This window comes from Saccopteryx bilineata, chromosome X (assembly GCF_036850765.1).
Source record: "Saccopteryx bilineata isolate mSacBil1 chromosome X, mSacBil1_pri_phased_curated, whole genome shotgun sequence".
Classification (NCBI taxonomy): domain Eukaryota; kingdom Metazoa; phylum Chordata; class Mammalia; order Chiroptera; family Emballonuridae; genus Saccopteryx; species Saccopteryx bilineata.
This window is the reverse complement of record NC_089502.1, coordinates 119,847,565-119,869,966: the sequence shown is the minus strand read 5'-3', so window position 1 is coordinate 119,869,966 and position 22,402 is coordinate 119,847,565. Positions and strand designations below refer to the sequence as shown.

The following is a 22,402-nucleotide window of genomic DNA, read 5'->3' as shown; positions in this document are numbered from 1 at the left end:
CAGACACGCAATGCAGTGTGCAGATGATGTTTTATTGTGGCACACCTGGACCTGTATTCCAATAAATTCAGTTAACAAAAAATATAGATTAACCACTGTAATATGGACATGAAAGGAGACTGGGTCAGACTGGGCAGGGTGGGGAGAGAGTTACAATTTTACTGCTCCCAACTTGGGACACAGCGACCTGACAATTGGACACAATATTGATAAACAGTGCTCTGCAGAGTGATTTTAATCATTTGGCTCTTCTTTTTCTTGTTTTTTCCTTTTCCAAATAAGAGGAGATATACAGACTCTCACATGCACCCTGACTGGGATCCACCCACAACCCACATCTGGGGCTGATGCTTTGCCTGTCTGAGGCCCTGCTCGTAACCGAGCTATTTTTAGCACCTGAGGCGGAGGCTCCACCAAGCCATCCTCAGCTGCTGGGGCAACATGTTCAAACCAATCGAGCCATGGCTGCAGAAGGGGAAGAGAGAGTGAGAGAGAAAGAGAAGAAGAAGAAGGAGGAGGAGGAGGAGGAGGAGGAGGAGGAGGAGGAGGAGAAGGAGAAGGAGAAGAAGAAAGAAGAAAGAAGAAGAAGAAACGAGGAGGAGGAGGAGGAGGAGGAGGAGGAGGAGGAGGAGGAGGAGGAGGAAGAGAAGTAGAAGAAGGTCGCTTCTCCTGTATGCCCTGACCTGGAATGGAACCTGGGACGTCCACACACCAGGCCGATGCTCTACCACTGAGTAACATTCTTTAATAGAGTTATGACTCAATATTTATCATATGTCATGAAGTAACTGGGACAGAGTATCTTAAATTTTAGAAGTTGGGTGGACATTATTATGGTTTGTGGTGACATCAGATCTTATATTTAAAATCTGTATTTATTTAATTTTAATATAGCTTAAAAAAAAGAAGTGTTCCATATTCTTTGTTTTTGTCACATACATGGTCAGGTAGTGCTGAGCAATGAATGAATACAACAACCAAAGCAATATAGTTGTATGCAACGCATTTCTAAAAGTAGCAGAGAAAGTTCTACAACTATCCAACCAGATTTTACTTATGTTATATATGGGTTTTGAATTCTTTGCTGTATGTATTGAATCTCTTTTTCATTTGAAACAGAAAAAAAATTCCAACAAACCATGGTGTAGTGGGTTAATGACTGCATACAATTTCATTCATTAAATTTTATTTCATTTGACTAGCCTTTAACTCCTATAGACCATCTGTTACAATACGGTTGACTCATTAGGGTACATTTTGTCTGTGTTCAGCAGAGCTATGAATTTTTCACCGCAACTTAAATTTAGGACCTCTAAAAACCGTTCCTCTGAATTTGGCATCAGATGGGATGGCTTTAATAAGCATAAAAGCATTAATTACCTGGATTTCATAAATTAAACCATCAGTACAATGTTACTGCATTGTTACTCTAGGAAGGCAATATGTCAAGATGGGCGAAAAATACATAAGCAAGTATGCTAATTAGGAACTACGTGTTTAGTGTATCAGTCAGCAGCAGGACAGCAGGTGACCACAAGGGATACAGACAAGCCAGGCATAGGGAAGACTAGAAAACAGACCCAAAGTCAAATGTGGGACCAGTGATCTAATGGGTGTGCTGTGGGACAGAATTTGTTTCATGAATGCAATTATGATTATCTAGGTCAATCAGATGTCTGGGAACCAGAGAGCCCGCAGAATCACTGAATAAAATGAAGCCTACAGTTTATCAGAAGGCTATGCAGTGAGGTCAGCAGGTTAGTGTACCATTCAGTTCATCAGGGACTTGCCAAACAGAATTCAGGGTATCACAAGTATTATTGCGCCTCTGTGAAACCTTCATAGAAACGGCGAATTCTAAACTCCCTATAGTGTTTAACCATGTAACACTAAGCGTTAAGGACTTGGGCTGCCTTGAGCTCACGTGGTGAACAAATAAATTACTGCAGCCCGAAAAGTAAATCTCTGTCATTTGTATCACACTTCCTAAGAATATCACTCGGTAACCTTGAAGACTGTAAAAATCCGATATGAGAAGGCAAATATATTACCTGCTCTTTTTATTTTCTGTTTCCATTTTCTCTTCAATGATAAGTATGAAGAGAAATATTTCAAGTTAGAAAGGTAATCCAAAACTTGTTTGTGGTTGCTGTAACGCTAATTTCTCCATTCTCTTGGCATTTACTAGAATTATTTAAATTTCACAGCACACTCTAAGAAATCAACGAGACAAATCACATTGTAAGTAAATTATATTACCGTGGGCTTGTCCACTATTGGTGCAATTGGCTTTATTTGTCTTGCTTGTTACTAAATACGTTATGGACAACTTGGTATTCTATTTTCCCTCCATTTGATTTTTATAAATTACTCTGCATTTTATGGGGTTGAGTTCTGATATATGTGACGTGCTATGCAATATTAAAAACTCCTTGTACTTGAATGATATATTTTCTTATTACTTTAAATTCAATCAGTTAATGTATTTCCACAATACTTCAACATTCTGCTCTCTCATCTGAGATCTTGAAATCGGTATTCCATATAGCAGTATCTCATATAGATTAGTTTCTTCTTTCCGGGGGAAATGGTCTAGTGAATATGAATTTTTGTCTTTTACTTTTTAATAATGCCTTCTAATTAAAAAAGAATATGTTTCAGTGAAGAATTTGCAAAACCCAGAGGGAACCGTATTCATTGTGATCTTTCTTGACGAATAATTTCCTTGAGTGTTATTTCAAGTAAAGTTCTAGGTAATTCTTTATTTCTTACTCATTTTTTCTAAGTTATTATTTTAAATATACTTAATCACTATAAAATAGTCTAGGATATGGTCACTAATTACCACATATGCATTATGAAAATTTGGCTCAGGACAAGCTATCTCCTGATGAAGTCTCCCAGTGTGCTTGATACTATGGTAACTGCTTCCTAGAAAACGAAGAGCCATTAGCCATTTTTTGAAAATGTTATGTAGCCTGGAGAAAGAATCTCTCTGGATTTATTTTCTATTCTTAGCTTTTTCTTTTCCTTTAACATGTAGATTTATCACCTTATAACTTTGCGATACTTTAGTTTTTAGTCTTTATATAATTATCAATAATTCCAAAACAATAGTCTTTGAAGTTGGCGGGGCTACTATTATTGATGTTGCTTGCAAAAAAAAGGTTCAGAATTAGCCCAAGATCAACCAGCAAATAAATGACACAGTTGGGACTTAATTTGATGGTGATGACAGAAGATCGCAAGGCCAGTCTTCTAAACTCATAGGTTACAAAAATGTACTTGTGATTTTACTTAGTATTTCCTAAACAAAGATCTGAGATGGACAGACATTTCTGAAGGAAGAATAAAAAAATAACAACCCTCTAACCTCCTTTCTCTAGTACTTCTGACTCTGAGATGTAGATTGTTTTCTTTCTTAATTGGCAAAGTGCTACAGAGGTTTTTGGTCCCTCAGTGAAAGTTACTTAGGAAGAGGCATTAATCCTTTTGGCTCACTAGGGTATCATTTGGCAAATCACTCTATGTAAGCAATAAATCCCAGAGTTGTAAGATGCACTGAGACATTTGCTAGGCTTATCCTTTTGTCTTCAGATAAATTAGGAAGCTTTTCATTCAATAACAAGCCTATACATGTTTTAATGTTATAAACATTATGACTACAAAATCGTGGATGAACTAACAGTATTTCACAATTCCGTCTTTTTGAAAGTTTGCCAAAGCATATATGGCATGTACTTATATTTTGAAATTTGGCTGAAATTCCTGAAGGACTACAAAGGAAACTCAACCATCCAGCAGGTTCGATTAGTTAATCTCACTCAACACTCCTAAAAGTTTGCAGATAATGATCATCAAAAGTGCTATAAAGATTTAACAAAGATACTTTATTTTATAACTTATAACAGAATGTAATAGGTTGTGAAAATTTATGCTAATTGAAGTGAACTAATATGTTGAGTTCATATATGTATAAAATGTGATTGACATATATTTTCCCATCGCCAAAGAAAGAGTTTTAGCAGGGGTCCCCAAACTTTTTACACAGGGGGCCAGTTCACTGTCCCTTAGACCATTGGAGAGCCAGACTATAAAAAAACTATGAATAAATCCGTATGCACACTGTACATATCTTATTTTAAAGTAAAAAAACAAAACGGGAACAAATACAATATTTAAAATAAAGAACACGTAAATTTAAATCAACAAACTGACCAGTATTTCAATGGGAACTATGCTCCTCTCACTGACCACCAATGAAAGAGGTGCCCCTTCCGGAAGTGCAGTGGGGGCTGGATAAATGGCCTCAGGGGGCCACATGCGGCCTGCGGGCTGTAGTTTGGGGACCCCTGAGTTATAGCATTGACTAAAAGACTCAATTCCAACTATTGATTGGCATAATTATTACCTGATCTTATACAACAAAGTTACAAAATATGAGAACAATTTATAACTATTTTGGGGAATTAATTGCTCCATAATAGACAAAGGAAATTTTAAGATAAAAGCGTATAGAATAAGTAACTATTTTTTTTCCCTCAAACACAGGAACACAGGGGGTCCTCAGGTTACAACTCAGTTCCATTCCTACGACAATGACATAACCTGAATTTTGGTGTAAGTTGAAGCACACCTTAGCCTAAATCATTTACCTATCCTAACACAGCTATAAAACCATAATCTAGAACATAAGAACACAACTAAGCTGCAGAAAAAGAATACTACAATTATTTTGCAATGCACAGCCCCCAACTAGTTTGCCCATATAGTCCGGAAGCACGATGCTAATGGCATAAGGCGAAACACTGAAACACTCACATCTCAATTTTAAGTTTTTATAGGAGTGAGCATTGTAAACTCAAAACGTTGTATATTGAGATTGTCATAACCCGAGGACCCCCTGTAGAAAAGCACATGAAATATTCTCAAATTTTCCTTTTTATAAATCAGATAAAATTATTTAATCCATCATACAAAATCCATATCCTTTAAAGAGCTGCAGATCTGAACAACAGCCATGAAAATGCTATATTACTTTATGATGCTATTTATCTATTCATACACATGTCCTTCCTGCCTCTCCAATGTAATTTTAAAATCAATAAAGATTAGGTCCAAGCCCTCTGCATTTCTCAGCATCGCATACATTGGAACATGCAATATAGTATATTCTCAAAAAAAAAGTGCGATAATTAAGAAATCATATTCCTTACCAAAAGTATAAATAAAAAAGGATATCAGTGGAATATCTTAAAAAGAGAATGATTACTGGTATTCCCTTTAAGTCAGAGGGTCAGCAATACAGCATGAGGGGCAACCCCCCTGCCACCTGTTTGTATGGTACACAAACTAAGAGTGGTCTTTACATTTGAAGTGGTTGTCAAAAAATCAAAACAGTACTTTGTGACATGCGAACATTATATGGAAGTTGAATGTCAGTGTCCATCAATAAAGTTGGATAGGAACAAAACTCATGTATTGTCTTTGTCTGCTTCGATACTACAGTAGCACAGATGAACAGCTGCAGTGGAGACGAGATGCCCTACAAGGTATGAAATACATACTATCTGGTTCGTTATCAAAAAGTCTTGACTCCGGCTTTAGAAGAAAGCACACACGAGGACATAAGAACAAAGAGAGCAATAGATTCCAGTTGGACTCCCAAGAATTCAGTCATGGAAAATAAAGGGGAAAAACACAAGATGGGGGAAAGGTAAGTGGAAAGGCTTTGGAAATTAGGGCAGGGAATTCATAGGTATATCCTTATGTTGTTCTCAAATTACAGAAAGGGGAAATTCTTGTTTTCAGAAAACTTCTGAATAGACAGGAGAAGGAAAAAGGAGTGAAGAAAGAAGGAGAGTAAGAGGATAAAACTGCTCAAAGAAAGCTCTAATATTGGCAACGGAGAAGTTAATATTACTTCAATGTTCTGGCCCATTTCTTTTAACTCTAAGCACGAGTAAGTTTTAATTATAAGTAAACATTTACTCTCCCTCATTCTAAAAAACAGAGAGAGAGAGAGAGAGAGAGAGAGAGAGAGAGAGACCCTGTACAAAATTAAACATAAATTTTAAACTAAAAATCATTCTTCTATATAGAATATTTCATGGCAGAAACCACCTGAGCCTGAGGGTACTTATAGAATTTCTACAATAATAACAAAATAAAAATTGTCACAACTTACACACACATACACACACACACATTTTCATGCTGCCACTAAAATTATCCCTGTAAACAAATCAAATAACTTCAGGGGTGGGTGGGTAAACAAAACATGCAAAATCCTTATTTTTTGGCAAAAGCTTATTTATTGTGAAGTGTTACCACTTGTCCAAAACAATTCAAATTGTGACAAGGACTTTCTTGTGAAACTATTGTGCGTCGTCTGAGTTCCTCTAGGTATTTAATTCTCCACCCAGAGCTTTCCTATCCCTCTAGTGAGTGTACTATTTCAACAGAAAAGAAAACATGTGTCCTTTGGGGTTCTCCATTGAATTTCTCAATTATCCCAAGGAAATAACGTTTGCCCAGTATTCCCGGCTTCCGTTCAATGTATCGTTATTTAGCACTCGCTATATGCGAGGCACTGTGCTAGGTGCTATGGAGGATACAAAGGAATGGTAAGTGATGGGCCTCCCGAGGATCATAACCTGGGCAGGAAGACAGGCACGTGTACAAGGAACTATGATTCAAAGCAGACGGAGAGGAATGCTTCAATAGAGCTAGACAGGGGAGACAGAGAGCACCTCTGCAGGGAAATCTCAGATAGCTTCACGGAATTTAGGGCTTGGGCCATCAAGGGAACATAAGACTTCCTTAAGCACAGAACATTCTCAGATGACATATTACATTACAGGAGCATGAAAGAGTAGGTGTTATCTGCCTCGCTTCCAGATACATAAACCGTGCAAGGGGCCCCAGGACCTGCGGTTTTATAACCTCCCTAGCTTCTGCTGCAGAAGTTCTACAAACTGTACTTAAGACCAATACAGAGTAATCGTTTCCAAAAAGAAGTAGGAAAGAACAGTTATAAGGCAGAGTGTGAACACCATTGGTTTTATGATAGTCAAGTGAAAAAGCACGCGGGAGGTTGTGTGCTGAGCAGGGCGGCGAAGGGGCAGTGCAATCAGCAGTGTGAGACTGAGTGCCTCACCGTGTCACTTCCAGATATTTAAAACCGGGTTAAATTGATTCCATTTTTTGAAGTTCAATAACTGGAAAAACCAATCTATGCTGTTAGAAGTCATAATGGCACTTCTCCATGAATGTGACAATGAATGACTGGATGGAGACATGACGAGGTCCCTGGGGTATTGTTAAGGTTCTGCTTTTAACCAAAGTGCTGCTTACAAGTGTGTAATCAGTTTGTAAAATCTCATCAAGCTGTATCTTTCCATTATACGTGTCTTTCTGTTGAAGTATACAGCGCTTCAATGAGAAGTTATAAAAATTAGGCTGAGGGTATATATTTCATTTTTTCTAGATCTCGAAATTAGCATCTTAATCTCCTAAAGTTTAACAACAATATTTCTTTCCATTCTCTGATGGCAATACAAATTTATTACAGTGGAACATAATATAGAAATGTGCAAAAATATTTACAAATCATTTGATTTGTATTAATGATTTGATTTGGAGAAAATAAGTTATTGACATTTCCTTGCTAACACTTAAAAGTCGTCAGATTGCGAGTCAACATTATAAATGCTGTTACTTATCATTGCATCCTGCTCTGCCTCCTTACAGTGAAACTTGAAAGACCTGTCTATAACTTTTGTATCTATTTCCCACTTCAGATTAACTGCTCCCTTGGCCTTCTAACCCCACCATTCCCGAGACTACTCTTGTTCACGTTACTAAAAACTATATGTTGTAAAATCCAATAATTGCTTTTTTTTTCCCTTGGGGGTGGGATTATTGTTTTTAATTTTTATTTATTTATTTATTATTTTTTTTTATTTATTCATTTTAGACAGGAGAGGGAGAGACGGAGAGAGAGGAGAGACAGAGAGAGAGAAGGGGGGAGGAGCTGGAAGCATCAACTCCCATATGTGCCTTGACCAGGCAAGCCCAGGGTTTCGAACCGGCAACCTCAGCATTTCCAGGTCGACGCTTTATCCACTGAGCCACCACAGGTCAGGCTTTAATTTTTATTTTTTAAATTATAGTTTACATTTAATATTGTTTTGTATTAGCTTCATGTGTACGGCACAGTGGTTAGACAATCATATACTTCACACAGTGGTCCCCCTGGTATTTCCAGTACCCACCTGGCACCATACAGAGTTATCGCACTTTGACCGACTGCATTCCCCATGCTGTACTCGACACTCCCGTGACTATTCCATAACTACCAGTCTGTATGTCTCCTTTATCAGCCAGCTCAACAGCCTCCCTCCCCTCTAGCAACCATCAGTCTGTTCTCTGTATCTACGAGTCTGTTTCTGTTTTGTTTGTTCATTTATATTATTCTTTAGATTCCACATATGAGCAAAGTCATATGGTTTGTGAGCCCCTCATAACATTTTATGCTGTTAGTCACTCTCTCTTCCCCTAACACTTCTTGTGTCTTTCATGTTATCACACTCCCCTGATACACATAATCCTCAGTATTCTATATTGGATGCTCCTCTTCTGTTCCATTTCTGAATACTTGAGTGCCTCAGGGCTCAGTTCTAAGATGATTTTCTTTTTTACCTATACACTTATTCTTTGAGATCTCCGGATCCATGGCATTAGATAGCTCTTTAATATATATCTCCAGTCCCAAGCTCTCCCCCGAAAATCAAATTCATATCCAGTAGCTCATTCAACATCGATTCTAGGGTTTCTAATAAACATCCCCAAATTAATGTGTCCAAATTAAAATTCTTGATAATTGTTTTTCCAAATCTGCTCCTGCTCAATTACTGCCCACTCAGTAAATGTCATTCCCATCACCACAACTGTTCAGGTTAAGCATCTGAGGGTTATCCTTCATTTCCCTCTTTCTCTCCAATCGAGCACTGCTGACTTCAAATCTGAAATCTGCCACTTTAACCTCTCCACTATGACTATCCTTGTCCAAGCCGCCATTCTCTCTATCGTGGACTACTTAATTTAATGACCAGTCTTTTCATGGCAGTTTTAAATTTTTTAAAATTAAATTTATTGGAATATAGATTCAGGTGGGTAGCTCAACAAAACATCTGCACACTGCATCATGTACCCATTGCCTCATGCAACGTCTCTTTTGTCTCCATTTCCCCTTCCTTTGCCCTCTTTCACCTTCCCCCTTTCTGTCTGTCTGTGACCAAACTGCTGTCTGTGCCTGTGTTTTAGATAGATGTATAGATGGATGGATGGATGGATGGATGGATGGATGGATGGATGGATGGGTAGGTAGATAGATAGGTAGGTAGGTAGATAGATAGATAACACACATATATAGATAGATAATATATAGATAGATAACATATAGATAATAGATAATAGATATAATGTGTGTGTGTGTATATATCGATATATATGTATGCATATGTGTGTGTGTGTGTTGTGTGTGTGTATGGCTTAATCCCTTCACCTCTGACAGCTGTCATTCTCATCCCTTGAATTCTATTTTCTATAAACCAAAGTGATGTCCACATTCTTCCATCTCTTGATGTCACCATTACAATAAAATCTAGACAATTTACCACGGCTAACGAGGCTCAATGGGAGGAGGCCATGGCATATTTCGCACGCACTGTGGTTCAGCCGCTGTGGCTGTTCATTATTGCTATTGTTCCGTGAGTATGCCACCTCATCCTCCCCCAGCACACTTGACACTAGTGTTCTCCCTACTCAGCATGCTGTTCCTTTTCATAGCCACATACCTGACCCCTTCCTGTCATTCACATCTCATTTTAAATGATACTTTGAAAATATTTCCTTGCCAATCCACATCCAAGTAGTCACCCAGTCACCAACAATGATTTTACCCTATTTTCAAGTCTTTGTATTTGTCAAGTTTATTGATTTATTTTTTGGTTAGCTATCTCTCACAGGAGAATATAATCTCCATGACAGTACAAATGTTACCTTGATTTTTAAGTGCTGTACACCCAGTGCCCCAAATAATGTGTCCTGCAATCCATATTGGATTTTGAATTCTAATTCTTTTAACAACTGTTCTGGTATAATGAATTAAAAATTACAAGGTTGAAGGATAAAGAATATTTTCCATTTGAAATTGTTTACCTAATTCACAGTAGCCAAGACTTGTCAGTGGCTAAAGAGGCCACCACAAACTGGAGAATTCTAAGCTCATTACGTAAGGGATCCACATTATTGACTGGCTATCACTCTTATTTTTAAAAATATGACTCAGATCTAGCAAGATGAGCAATGCCCAGTGCCAAGTATAAGTTCTTTTATTTTTTATTTTTAGCAATAGACAGAGAAAGAGAGACAGGCAAGGATAGACAGACAAAGAGAGAGAAATAAGAAGCATCAACTGTTTTTGGCACCTTAGTTGTTCATTGATTGTTTTCTCATATGTGCCTTGACTGGGGGGCTACAGCAGAGCAAGTGACCCTTTGCTCAAGCTAGCAACCATAGGCTTAAGCCCGTGATCTTGGGCTTCAAGGCAGTGACATTTGGGCTCAAGCTGGCGACCATGGGGTCATGTCTATGGTCCCACACTCAAACCAGTGACCCCGTGTTCAAGCTGACAACCTTGAAGTTTCGAACCTGAGTCTCTGACTCCCAGTCTAGTGCTCTATCTACTGCACCACCGCCTGGTCAGGCCAAGTATAACTTCTGTTTGGCTAATAATGAACTCATTTTTCCTTATAGTCTTATGGAATTATAGGGTTGCAACAACAAGGAGACCTCTTTCTGTAGTTACAGCATTGCTATAATTACAGATAAATGTTTGTCAGCATTTCCATAACAAGAACTTAACTCAGCTCTTAAATATCCATTAGCCTAATATATGGCTTATAATATCTTAGCTTAACTGCCTATTAAGAACAGTTAATTAAGACTGGATTGAGATTTTTATAAAATTATGTAAATATCCAGAAGAAACCAGCCCTTCCAGTATGTGCATTTCTGTAAGAATTACAGTGCAAGTTTCTTTCTGATACTTGAAATTCCCACTTATATGCATAATTTTTAAAACTTGACCTGTTTCTGTTTTATTTGCTAGTTTATTCTGTTCACTAGATTCCACATATGAGTGAGATCATATGGTATTTGTCTTTCTCTGACTGGTCTTTTTCACTTAGCATAAGGGCTGGGCGGAAAAGGTGAATGTATTAAGCAAAAAATAAAAACAAGCTCATAGAGACAGACAACAGTATGGTGATTACAGAGGGAAAGGGGGTGGGGCAGGGGGAGGAGGGTAAAGGGATACATGGTGATGGAGGGAGACTTGACTTGGGTGGTGAACACATAATACAACATACAGATGATGTGTTATAGAATTATACACTGGAAACCTATATAATTTTACTGAACCTACATCATCCCAATAAATCTAATACAAATTATAAAAAATAACTTGACCTACAATGTTCTGAAAAATGGTTACTTAGAAGTAAACAGGAGGAACAATGCCTTAACTGGTGTCGTGGTCACTGATGAACTTTTAAGGTTCTTCTTCAATGAAGAACTTGGTCCTTCGGCAGCATTGTTGGCAAACAGTTTTTAGATGTCAGGCCCTTTAAGGAGCTGTCTTAGCGGCAGAGAGTCCCCTTGCCCAGGGTCATGACCCTTTCTGAGGAGGACTGGTTAATGCAGGAGTATAAAGACCCAGCAATCTGAGCCCAACTCAGGACCACTCTAAAAGGCCATTCTAGCTCCAAAACATCCCACATAACTGGCCAACTGTTTGGAAACAGCTCCACGGAAGAACCAAGTGACATCGCAAGCATCCACATAGGCTAGCCACACAGGCTAGGCTCAACTTCAGACTGACCTCAGTTTTGGTGAACGCTCTGTAATCCTACCAAAACATGGCAAGACATGCGATCTTAAAAGAAGGTGTGCCCTTCTTGGGGAAGGCTGTCCTATGGTGCTTTCACATCTGCCTCTTTGGTTATGGTAACACATGCGACATTCTACTCATGTCCCTTTAAAATGCAGCTGTGGGTTCTAAAACTGTCCTAACACGTATCCTGCACGCTGAACTCCATCCTCGAGTCTGCTTCCTAGGGAACTCCACCTGTCATACCTGTCCAGTCGTTCAAAGAAAGCTAGGAGAGCGAGACGATGTTGTACCATTTCTCTTTCTGTTTGGCTGCAAGGAGTTGTGTTTATGGCTCTAGCTTAAGAGTCCATGGAGATATTCACATACATTACCTTCCCTTTGAAATTGTACAGTGCATTGTTTCGATGCTTCAGCAGGTGGTCACTAAGTAGACTCCTACGCCGTCTCCACCAGATCATTCTGCCCTTTCCAAAACAACTCCAGCAGTGCACCACATGGGGAAGTTCTTTATTCTTTGAAATCTAAGAAATGTGCACCAATAGTATTTCCACTCATTTACTTGATGTCTTGCTTCCTGAGCAAAAATGATGTTTTAAACTATAAAACAACCTTTGAGGTTAACATGCACCTCTTCCTTCTTCCTTTTTCCCCAAGTTGCTCATTCTCCCTTATGGAAAATCATTCTTGTTTACAACTAATTCTAAAATCAGCTGCTTTTAGGCTACTTTACTTTTCAAAAATTCTGTAGGACTTGAGGACCCAAGGAAAGAAATGACCCTTTGTGGTCATGTCTCCCTCGCATGCGTGATGAAAGTTTCAAGTATGCTAGATAGCTCCTTATGTGGTGTTTTTCATTTATACCAGCCCTTTATGATAGGAAAAATAAAGGAGCTCTCCAGAGGGAATGGGAGCCAATATCGGATCAAAAGTAAGCTCCATTTTATTCATAAATTCCCAGGGGGCTCGGTAATTTAGTCAGTCTAATATTTATCAAGCACCTATTATTGTGTAAGCTACCACCCTGGATAAAATATACAGAAACCATTGTGTCTATTCGATCTAAAAAAATAATAGGAGGCCTCTTCTGGCTTTTGTAACATTTTTAAAAGTACCGCATAATGTATTTTCTATTATCTTATGAACATAATCTATGGCAGCTTTTAACCAACAACTCTTGAATTTAAACTAAGGTTGCTATTTAATGAATCTGATGACCAGCTGAAACAAACAAAAAACCCCATTTATGTAGATAAAGAAACCCAACAGGGTGGTGGCAGGAGCCCAGAGTTGTCTCATGGGTTGACGTAGGTGACAAAACAAAATAGCAGGGACAGTCCACAAAACAATTCAACACTTGACTGTACTCTTCCAACCATGGTCTTGAGATCCCACATCTCTAATACTTAGGAGACGAGACATTTAAAACCAGCATTTCATTAATAACTCCTGCCTGCCAGTCAGTTCTAGTCTTTACAGTAGACACATTCATGTGCCTGGAAACCTTAACATGTGGAATATACGCATAACTGTTTGTTTATACTGCTTGACAGATTGACAAAACTTTGCTTTTTTCTCTTTACAAGGTTCTCCTTCTACTGTTTCACGAATAGGGCTAAAACCTCCACCATAAATTTTATATATTCTGTATTTCTTTTTGTCTATATAGGCAGTCTCCAGGTTTATGAATGAGTTAGGTTCTGTAGATTTTAAAATGTTTAAGTACTTATATGCACAGAAAGGTAGCAGTAAATACCATGCTAAGACAAACATCTGTGTAAGTTGCATTTAATAGGTAAATGAACTTCTTCCAACTTATGTGCAAATTCAACTTTAGAAAAAATCTACAGAACTTATCTCATTCATAACCCAAGGGATGCCTGTAATTGGATCTTGTCAAGGTACCCTTTTCTACTGTTCAAACTGAAATACAAATACCTCTGAATTTACTTATTTATTTATTTAAAAAAATTTAGGTGAGAGCAGGGGAGTTAGTGAGGCAAACTCCTGCATGCATTTGACCAGGATCTACCCGGCAACCCCATCTGAGGCCAATGCTTGAGTACCAAGCTATTTTTAGCACCTGAGGCTGATGCGCTAAGACCAACTGAACTATCCTCAGTGACCGGGGCTGATGCTCAAACCAATCGAGCCACTGGCTGCAAGAGGGGAAGAGGAAAAGAAGGGGGAAAGGGAAGGGGAAAGAAGCAGATGGTCTCTTCTTCTGAGTTCTATGACCAGGGATTGAACCCGGGATGTCCATATGCTGGGTTGACACTCTATCCATTGAGCCACCAGCCAGGACAATATTTCTGAATTTAAATACTGGAACCCCAAACATTTTTCACACTTACCTAAGGTTATTGAAAAGGCTTTAGATCTTGGTTAAATTAAAAACAAGAAAGATATAGTTCAAAAAGGGAACAATACATAGAATGTTTCTGTGTTTCTGTGTGTGTGTGTGTGTGTGTGTGTGTGTGTGTGTGTGTGTGTAGGGGTGTTGGCATGGCATAAGGACACCCAGCCCAAAGCAGTGTGCAGGCTGTGAAAGCCAACATGTGCTTCTCTCCCGAGGTCATGGGCTTGCACACAGGGATCCATTCCATCCCCTAGAGTACTTGGGTTAGGATGTTCTTTCAAATGTGTCTTAACAAAGAGGGAAGATATTTTTATTAAAATCATTGAACCAAAAAAGATGATTCACACAGACTCTGGCTATGCCAAGAGCAGACCTTCAAATGGCTAAGGCCTGTTTTCAAAAATTATTACTAAGATACTTATTTGAGATTCAAGTTAATAGGCACAAGTGGTATCTGCTTTATAAATAAGATGTGGTCCTGAATTGAGCTGGAGTATCAGTTGTTTGTAATAGGGAACCAATGAATAAATAGTACCTCCATCACCGGCTCAATCACTGAATCTTACTTAAGCTATATTGATAAGTGAATTCAACCTGCTATAGGGAATATGGAACTCAGGAAGCAAAAAATTCACTCAGAAAACAATGGTGACCCTGGCCAGTTGGCTTAGTGGACATCTCGGGTTTGATTCCTGGTCAGGGCACACATGAGAAACGACCACCTGCTTCTCTCCCCCTTCTCTGCCTCTTTCCCTCTCTCATCCAGTGACTCAGTTGGCCTGAGCAACAGCCTCAGGCACTAAAAACTAGCTTCACTGATTCAATCATTGGCCCCACACGGGGGTTGCTGGGCAGATATCAGTCTGGGAGCATGTGGGGATCTGTCTCTTTATCTCCCATCCTCTCATTAAAAAAAAAGAAAAAGAAAACAATGGTAATCGCCCAAACTGGGTTTTTTGGAAGGGAAGGGAGTAATAAACAGGGCCATCAAGTATGGCGGCACAGGCTGTGAACTGATCCCAAAGACTCCCAGGTGAGAGGGACAGAGAAGCCGAAACACTCAGGCTGTGAAACCTGGTCCGAGGATGCATCGGTGAGGGGAAGAACTGCTACTTCTTAGTTCTCCGAAGACCCATGTGTGCTTGCACTTGTCCTGCATGTTTGGGTTCCTACGTGGACCACGCGCTCCAGAAAGGCAAGGCAAGTTATTCTGGGAGACGGGGTACTTGCTACAAGCTTGAATGGGCAAACCTTCTGTAAAGTGAGCAAGCATTAACTGCAGAAGCTATGCTCATTTTAAGTGAAATTGGTATATATATTTATATAGAGTTATATATATAGGCAGATACATATGTACACATATATAACAGCATTTATAACTGTGAGTTTTCTCTAGCAAAAGCACAGAACATTAAATTTACCAATATGCATTTTTATGATATTTGGTACTATCTACTAAAACTAACAAAATGTGCACAATGTACCTTAAGATTGAGCAGGCTTGTTTCTATGTATATACTCACCAGAAAATTTCAAATATTTGTGCCAAAAGGCATATTAAAATGTCTATAGTAGCAGTATTTATACTAGATAAATCAACAATAGAATTATTATTTTCACCCCAATAGAATATTATGTAGCCCTGAAAAAGAATGTTCAACAACTACACACACGAGAATGGATGAATTACACAAATTCAATGAGCTAGAAACCAGACACAAAAGATAATACATAACCTAATTCAGCGAAACACATAGTAGGGTAAAACAAATCTATGCTGTAACAAATAAGATTTGAGTTTACTCGTGGTAATATAAGTGACTGGATGGGGGGACTATGAGGTTTCTGATGTGCTTTTTTTTTTTTTTTTCTGAAGCTGGAAACGGGGAGAGACAGTCAGACAGACTCCTGCATGCGCCCGACCAGGATCCACCCGGCACGCCCACCAGGGGCGACGCTCTACCCACCAGGGGGCGATGCTCTGCCCCTCCGGGGTGTCGCTCTGCAGTGACCAGAGCCACTCTAGCGCCTGGGGCAGAGGCCAAGGAGCCATTCCCAGCGCCCGGGCCATCTTTGGAGAAGCAGATGGGTGCTTCTCCTATGTGCCCTGGCCGGGAATCGAACCCGGGTCCCCCGCATGCCAGGCTGACGCTCTACCACTGAGCCAACCGTCCAGGGCCTGCTTTTTTAAACTTAAAGTAGATCCTGTTTACACGGTTGTGTTTGGTTTGTGAACATGCCTGAAACTATATACTTGTGATACTCTTACTTTTCTATATGTATATACACTTCAATTTAAAAGGTTTTTTTTAATAATACAGGTCCTTAAAATTCTAGAGTATCATAGGCTTCTATTTTTTAGTGTGCCTAAGGAACACACTGTGAGTCAGGTGGCTTACAGATATTATCTTTAACCCACACAATTGGCCACACTGCACATGTCATTTGGGTTTTCACAGAAACAAAATACTGTACTTCCCCTTGTATAAGATGCACTCTTTTCCAGAAAATTGGGGGTCTAAAAACTGGGTGTGTTGTATACAGTGGTTGTATTTTTTACTTGCATTTCCCACTTTTTTGTGCTTGATGAAGAAGTGTATGAATTTTATGATGAATAAAACTTGAGTTCAATAACTTTATGTAATACATTTTTTTTTCAAATTTTGGACCCCAAAACTAAGGTGGGTCTTATACATGAGAGTGTCTTATACATGGGAAAATATGGGTACATTCATTGGCACCCATACACTGTGGAAGAAAAGTGAGTATCATAAATGCGGATGGCCCTGGCCGGTTAGCTCAGTGGTAGAGCGTTGGCCTGGTGTGCAGGAGTCCCAGGTTCGATTCCCAGCCAGGGCACACAGGAGAAGCGCCCATCTGCTTTTCCACCCCTGCCCCTCTCCTTCCTCTCTGTCTTTGTCTTCCCCTCCTGCAGCCAAGGCTCCATTGGAGCAAAGTTGGCCCAGGTGCTGAGGATGACTCCATGGCCTCTGCCTCAGGCGCTAGAATGGCTCTGGTCACAACAGAGCAGTGCCCCAGATGGGCAGAGCATTGCCCCCTGGTGGGCATGCCAGGTGGATCCCAGTCGGGTGCATGTGGGAGTCTGTCTGACTGCCTTCCTGTTTCCAAATTCAGAAAAATACACAAAAAAAACAAAACATAAATGTGGATGTAGTAACATAAATGGTCTCCCCAGTTTCCTTGATTCTTTAGGAGTATAGAAAAAATGTTCTTACTTGAGTGTAATCTTCCTAAAAGCATTCTAGAGAGGCATATGGACAATGGCTGTATACTCAAATTTACATGCTTAGTTGTAAATCAACAATCTAATTAAGATTTTCCTGCATAGTAGATTGGTCTAATTTTAATTCACAGTGCCGAAGAAGAGAGGCTTCTGGTAAACCAAACAAAAAGTAACTTCAGAAAAAAACAAAGAACCAAAAACAAAACAAAACCACCTTAGGTAGGTAGCCTGTAGCTCCAATCACAGTTGGTTGACAAGGAATACTTTGTACACAGCAAACATAATCTACACAAAATCCTCCAAAGCTCACTACAATTCTCTTGGTTTCCTGGATATTTTTATTTTATAGCCTAATTACTTTTAAGATTTTTAAGTATTAAGAATATCATTGTAAAGCGCTGTTGCCTATAATGATCACCACTCACTTCCTAATGACCAGGAAAGAATATAACATATATATTTTAAGTGTTTGGCAAGGGCCCTGGCCGGTTGGCTCAGCGGTAGAGCGTCTGCCCAGTGTGTGGATGTCCCAGGTTCAATTTCCAGTCAGGGCACACAGGGAAGAGACCATCAGCTTCTTTACCCCTCCCCCTCTTGCTTATCTCTCTCTCTCTCTTTCTCCCTCCCTCTCCCCCTCCTTCCCCTCCTGCAGCCTTGGCTGGATTCTAGCAAGTTGGACACAGGTGCTGAGGATGGCTCCATGGCTTTTGCCTTAGGTGCTAAAAAAATGTCTCTAGTTGCAAATGGAACTAGGGCCCCAAATGAGGAGAGCATCGCCCCCTAGTGGGCTTGCCAGGTGGATCCCGGTGGGGGAGCATGCAGGAGTCTGTCTCTGCCTCCCTATCTCTCACTAAACTTTTTTAAATTAATAAATAAAATGTTTAGCAATTTGTGATCATGAAAGAAATAACATTACAGAATTTCCCCCCTTAATTTATCCACGATATAGAATTCTAAGTATAATAATTAGAGGAAAAGTATAAAATGAATGTTAATAGTATTTCTCAGAACTTAAGACTTTGAAAGTAAAGTTAGCAAAGCTGTCACTGAGTCATTATTCAAGGTCTTTTTTTTTTTTTTTTCTGGGATGAACCTCTGAATTACATCATAAAAAATGCTACTTAGCAGTACCATTTATTTCTACAAATTATTAACTAAGTTATTAGCCTATAACTCAAGGTCTTATAGGATCACTAAAGGAGCAGCATTTTAGCAAAATAGGAGAAAAAGATACATAAAAGTAGATATGATCTAGACATTAAGAATGTAATGTTGATGTGAACAACAAGAACTTTCTTTCATTGCTGGTGGGAATGCAAAATGGTCCGGCCACTTTGTAAGACAGTTGGGCAGTTTGTTAAAGAACTCACACTCTTGCCGTATTATCTAGCAATCAAGCTGCTTGGTGTTTAACCAAAGGAGTTGGAAACTTATTTCTACAGAAAAACTTGCATATGGTTGTTTACAGCAGCTTTATTCATATTCACCAAAAGTTGGATGACACAAAGATATCCTTTAGTAAATAAATGAATAAATACTATTCTGGACACTGGAATATTGTTGAGTGCTAAAAAAAAAAAACAACCGATATATCAAGCCATGAAAAGACATAGAGGAAAATTAAGTGATTATTACTAAGTGGAAGAAGCCAATCTAAGAGGGCTATAATACTATAGGATTGCAACTATGTTACATTCTAGAAGAGGCAAGATAGTAAGAAGACAATAAAAAAATCAAAGGTTGCCAGAGGTTGGGGGTAAGAGGAGGGATAAATAGGTGGAGTACAGGAAATTTTTAGGGTAGTAAAATTATTCTGTGTGATATTATGATGGATATACAATACATCATTACACAATTGCCCAAATCCATACAATGTCCAACACCAAGAGTGAACAGTAAGAACTACCCTCATCCCCACTTATTAGAGCTGATCTCTTCTAACCCTTCTACTCTATTGTTTACTTTGCTGAAAGCAAGAGAGGTTTCCATTCCTATTCTTCAAGAAAATTATCATTTAAGTCTGACAAGAACTATACAGGTTTGAAAAACCACTGGAATCTTACTGCCACTGCTAGAAATACCAACCAGTATTGCTGCTACAAAGTTACTAAAGGTTTTTTTCACAAGTCCTCACAAAGAAACCATGAGCTAAATAAAGTCAGTAAAAAGATGACACTCTAGGATCTCTAAGAATTTGAATCAAAGATTACCCTTATAGTATACCTGGAAAAGTCAACGCCAACTGCATAGATTTAGAAAAATCGAGAAGTCCCTTGGAGAGGGGTGAGATTACCTTCCAAAGAAAAAAATTTAGATTCAAGAAAAATGGGTGAAATATACATAGACTCTCGATATTAATGACGCTGAAAAAAGAGTGTCTTGAGATGGAAACTTCTAGAGTGTTAATGCCCTCACTTGTGAGACAGTGATAATTCTTCAGGGTTTTCACAGCCCCAGGGAAATGCTCCTCAAAACCACCCCATTTTCATTCTAATGCTGTAAATTGTGATCACAAAATCACTCACTCGGTTACTCTGGAAGACTCAAGTATCCAATCCTTGAAAAGGCAGAACCAGTGCTGTAAATGAAAGGCTGTTCTGATCTGGGTGCGAGTTTCAATTTTAGCTGTTCCCCAGTAGGACCATCCAATCTATGTGAGCCTACCCAAAGGAGAAGAGCAGAACCTGGCCAGTGGAGACGCTTCCACACAGGCCATCCCATGAGCGCTGAGAAGCCAGCCTGGCCCTCTCTGACAGCTCTGTTCATGGGTTTCCTTCCCAGCAGTAGCTACTACAAGAGGGAAGTATTTGCTGTCTTTGCCCCGTGATGTGATACCAATCAGTAGCCTAACTTTGCCTTAACTGTAGCTCTTCTAAGCAGAGCCCATGCCCCTTTTACACACCACACATCCTCCAAGGCACAACAGGGGGACACACTGATGGCCTCACAGAGAAGGAAGAGAAGGCACCCTTGGAAAAGCAGCACTGACGAACTGCTGGCCATGGCTTTGACAGACTGTTAAGGAAAAGCTGATTCCCTTAGCTTTTCTTTGTAACATTTCTGCTATTCTTGAATTGAATTCCTCTTCCACACATCAAAAACCACATCAAAGAAATACCAAGGAGAATTATTTCATGGTCATGGAAACACGTATTTTTCAATGATAAGCAGTTTGATTATGAAAGGTAGAAAAATATGACTGATAAAAGAACATGGCTTAGATGTTGGGTAAATATTGTAGTTAAATCCTAAAAGCTCAGCATCAGAAATAATGGGAGTTTTAGAAACCAATGTTCTGGAAAATGTCCCTATTTTAGAATACTCAATGGGCTGCCTAAGCTATTTTTTTTGACAGTTCTAATCTCCCCAAGTGATCTATAGCCTGAGCTAAACCTAAAGCCATCAGATTTCCTGACTTTAAAACATTTAAAAATGTTCCTATCCACAGACAGAAAAAATGACAGTTAATAATTGTTATTAAAATAGATACAAACCATACACTAGAATTAAAAAAATACTATCCATATATTGAAGATATGACTTGATTAAAGAAAATAAAACGATTACAAAAGCTTGTTGAGAATTTCTGATAGGTAGTAGTGAACGTATTGATGAGTGTTAAAAACTGTGCTTTCATTAATAATTCTGAACAGCAACACTCTTCAAAAGAGCCGAAATTTAAATCTAACAATTTATCAGTTTACCTGAGAAAAGTATTAATATCATCATATATAAAATGACTAACTCTCCTTTACTGTGCATTACTTTCAAGAAAATATTATTCATTATTTCGATGCCTTAGATGTTGAAATAGTGAGCAGTAGAATCCTTGACAGTTTTGCTTATGCTATGATTTGGGGTCAAGATGAAAAGGCTGGCAAAGAGACATGTTCTGGGTTCAATGTACAGTGGTTTAAAAGATTTTTAGGATTAGATTATAAATGATTATATGCCTCAGTCTAGCCAGGAATGGGCAACCCATTGACATGACAGCAGGGCTCCTAGCTAACAATTAAAACTACTCCCACATAATAGACAATCTATTGGTTTATTCCACCTTTTGGAAACGCCTATGGCATTATTTTACCTTCTACTCAAGCAGCGATTGCATAAATGAGGGGCACTTCAGATAAGGTTCCTCCTAGATCACTTTTATTTTCAGTCCCACATAGAAAAGATACTGTGGCTTGACCTGTGGTGGCACAGTGGATAAAGTGCCAACATGGAACACTGAGTTCACCGGTTCAAAACCCTGGGATTGCTCAGTCAAGGCACATATGGGAAGCAACTACTATGAGCTGATGCTTTCTGCTTCAACCCTCTCTCTCTGCTCTCTCTAAAAATCAATAAATAAAAATCTAAAGAAACCCAGAAAAGATATAATGAATAGGATTTGTGCTTTAACCATCACAAAATAGCTTTCTAGTTAAAAATGAACTTTCTTTGGTCTATCTGTGTAGATACAGACTTTCTCATTGATTTCATATATCTACATATGTTTGATTTAGGACAATGATGTAACATTAGACACATGTAGAGACTCCAAAGCTGGAAACTAAATAGAATATATCAGATGATCATATTAATATATTCTATTGTATAGTTGTATTTTTATACTATTACATATCAGTAAAATAGTTCTAGAAGTAGCTATGTGGTTTTGCCTCTAATTTAATATTTTGGTTTTATATTTTCTCAAAGTGTTCATCATATTCTTTGTAGTCTCCTTTCTTTAAGGAGAAAAGAACTGGTTTTAGAATTAATTAGGAAGAGAGTTCCTTTGGTCTTTATGAAGGCTTCCTGGGTAATTATCTTAACAACTAAAAAATCAAGGTCTTATTAT

At 38.8% G+C, this 22,402-nt stretch overlaps 1 protein-coding gene across 5 annotated transcripts in view; it reads right to left on the bottom strand.

The window, feature by feature from the left end:
• DMD (dystrophin) overlaps positions 1-22,402 on the bottom strand; it is a 2,360,554-nt gene that overhangs the window by 1,088,896 nt on the left and 1,249,256 nt on the right. The window lies entirely within an intron of this gene.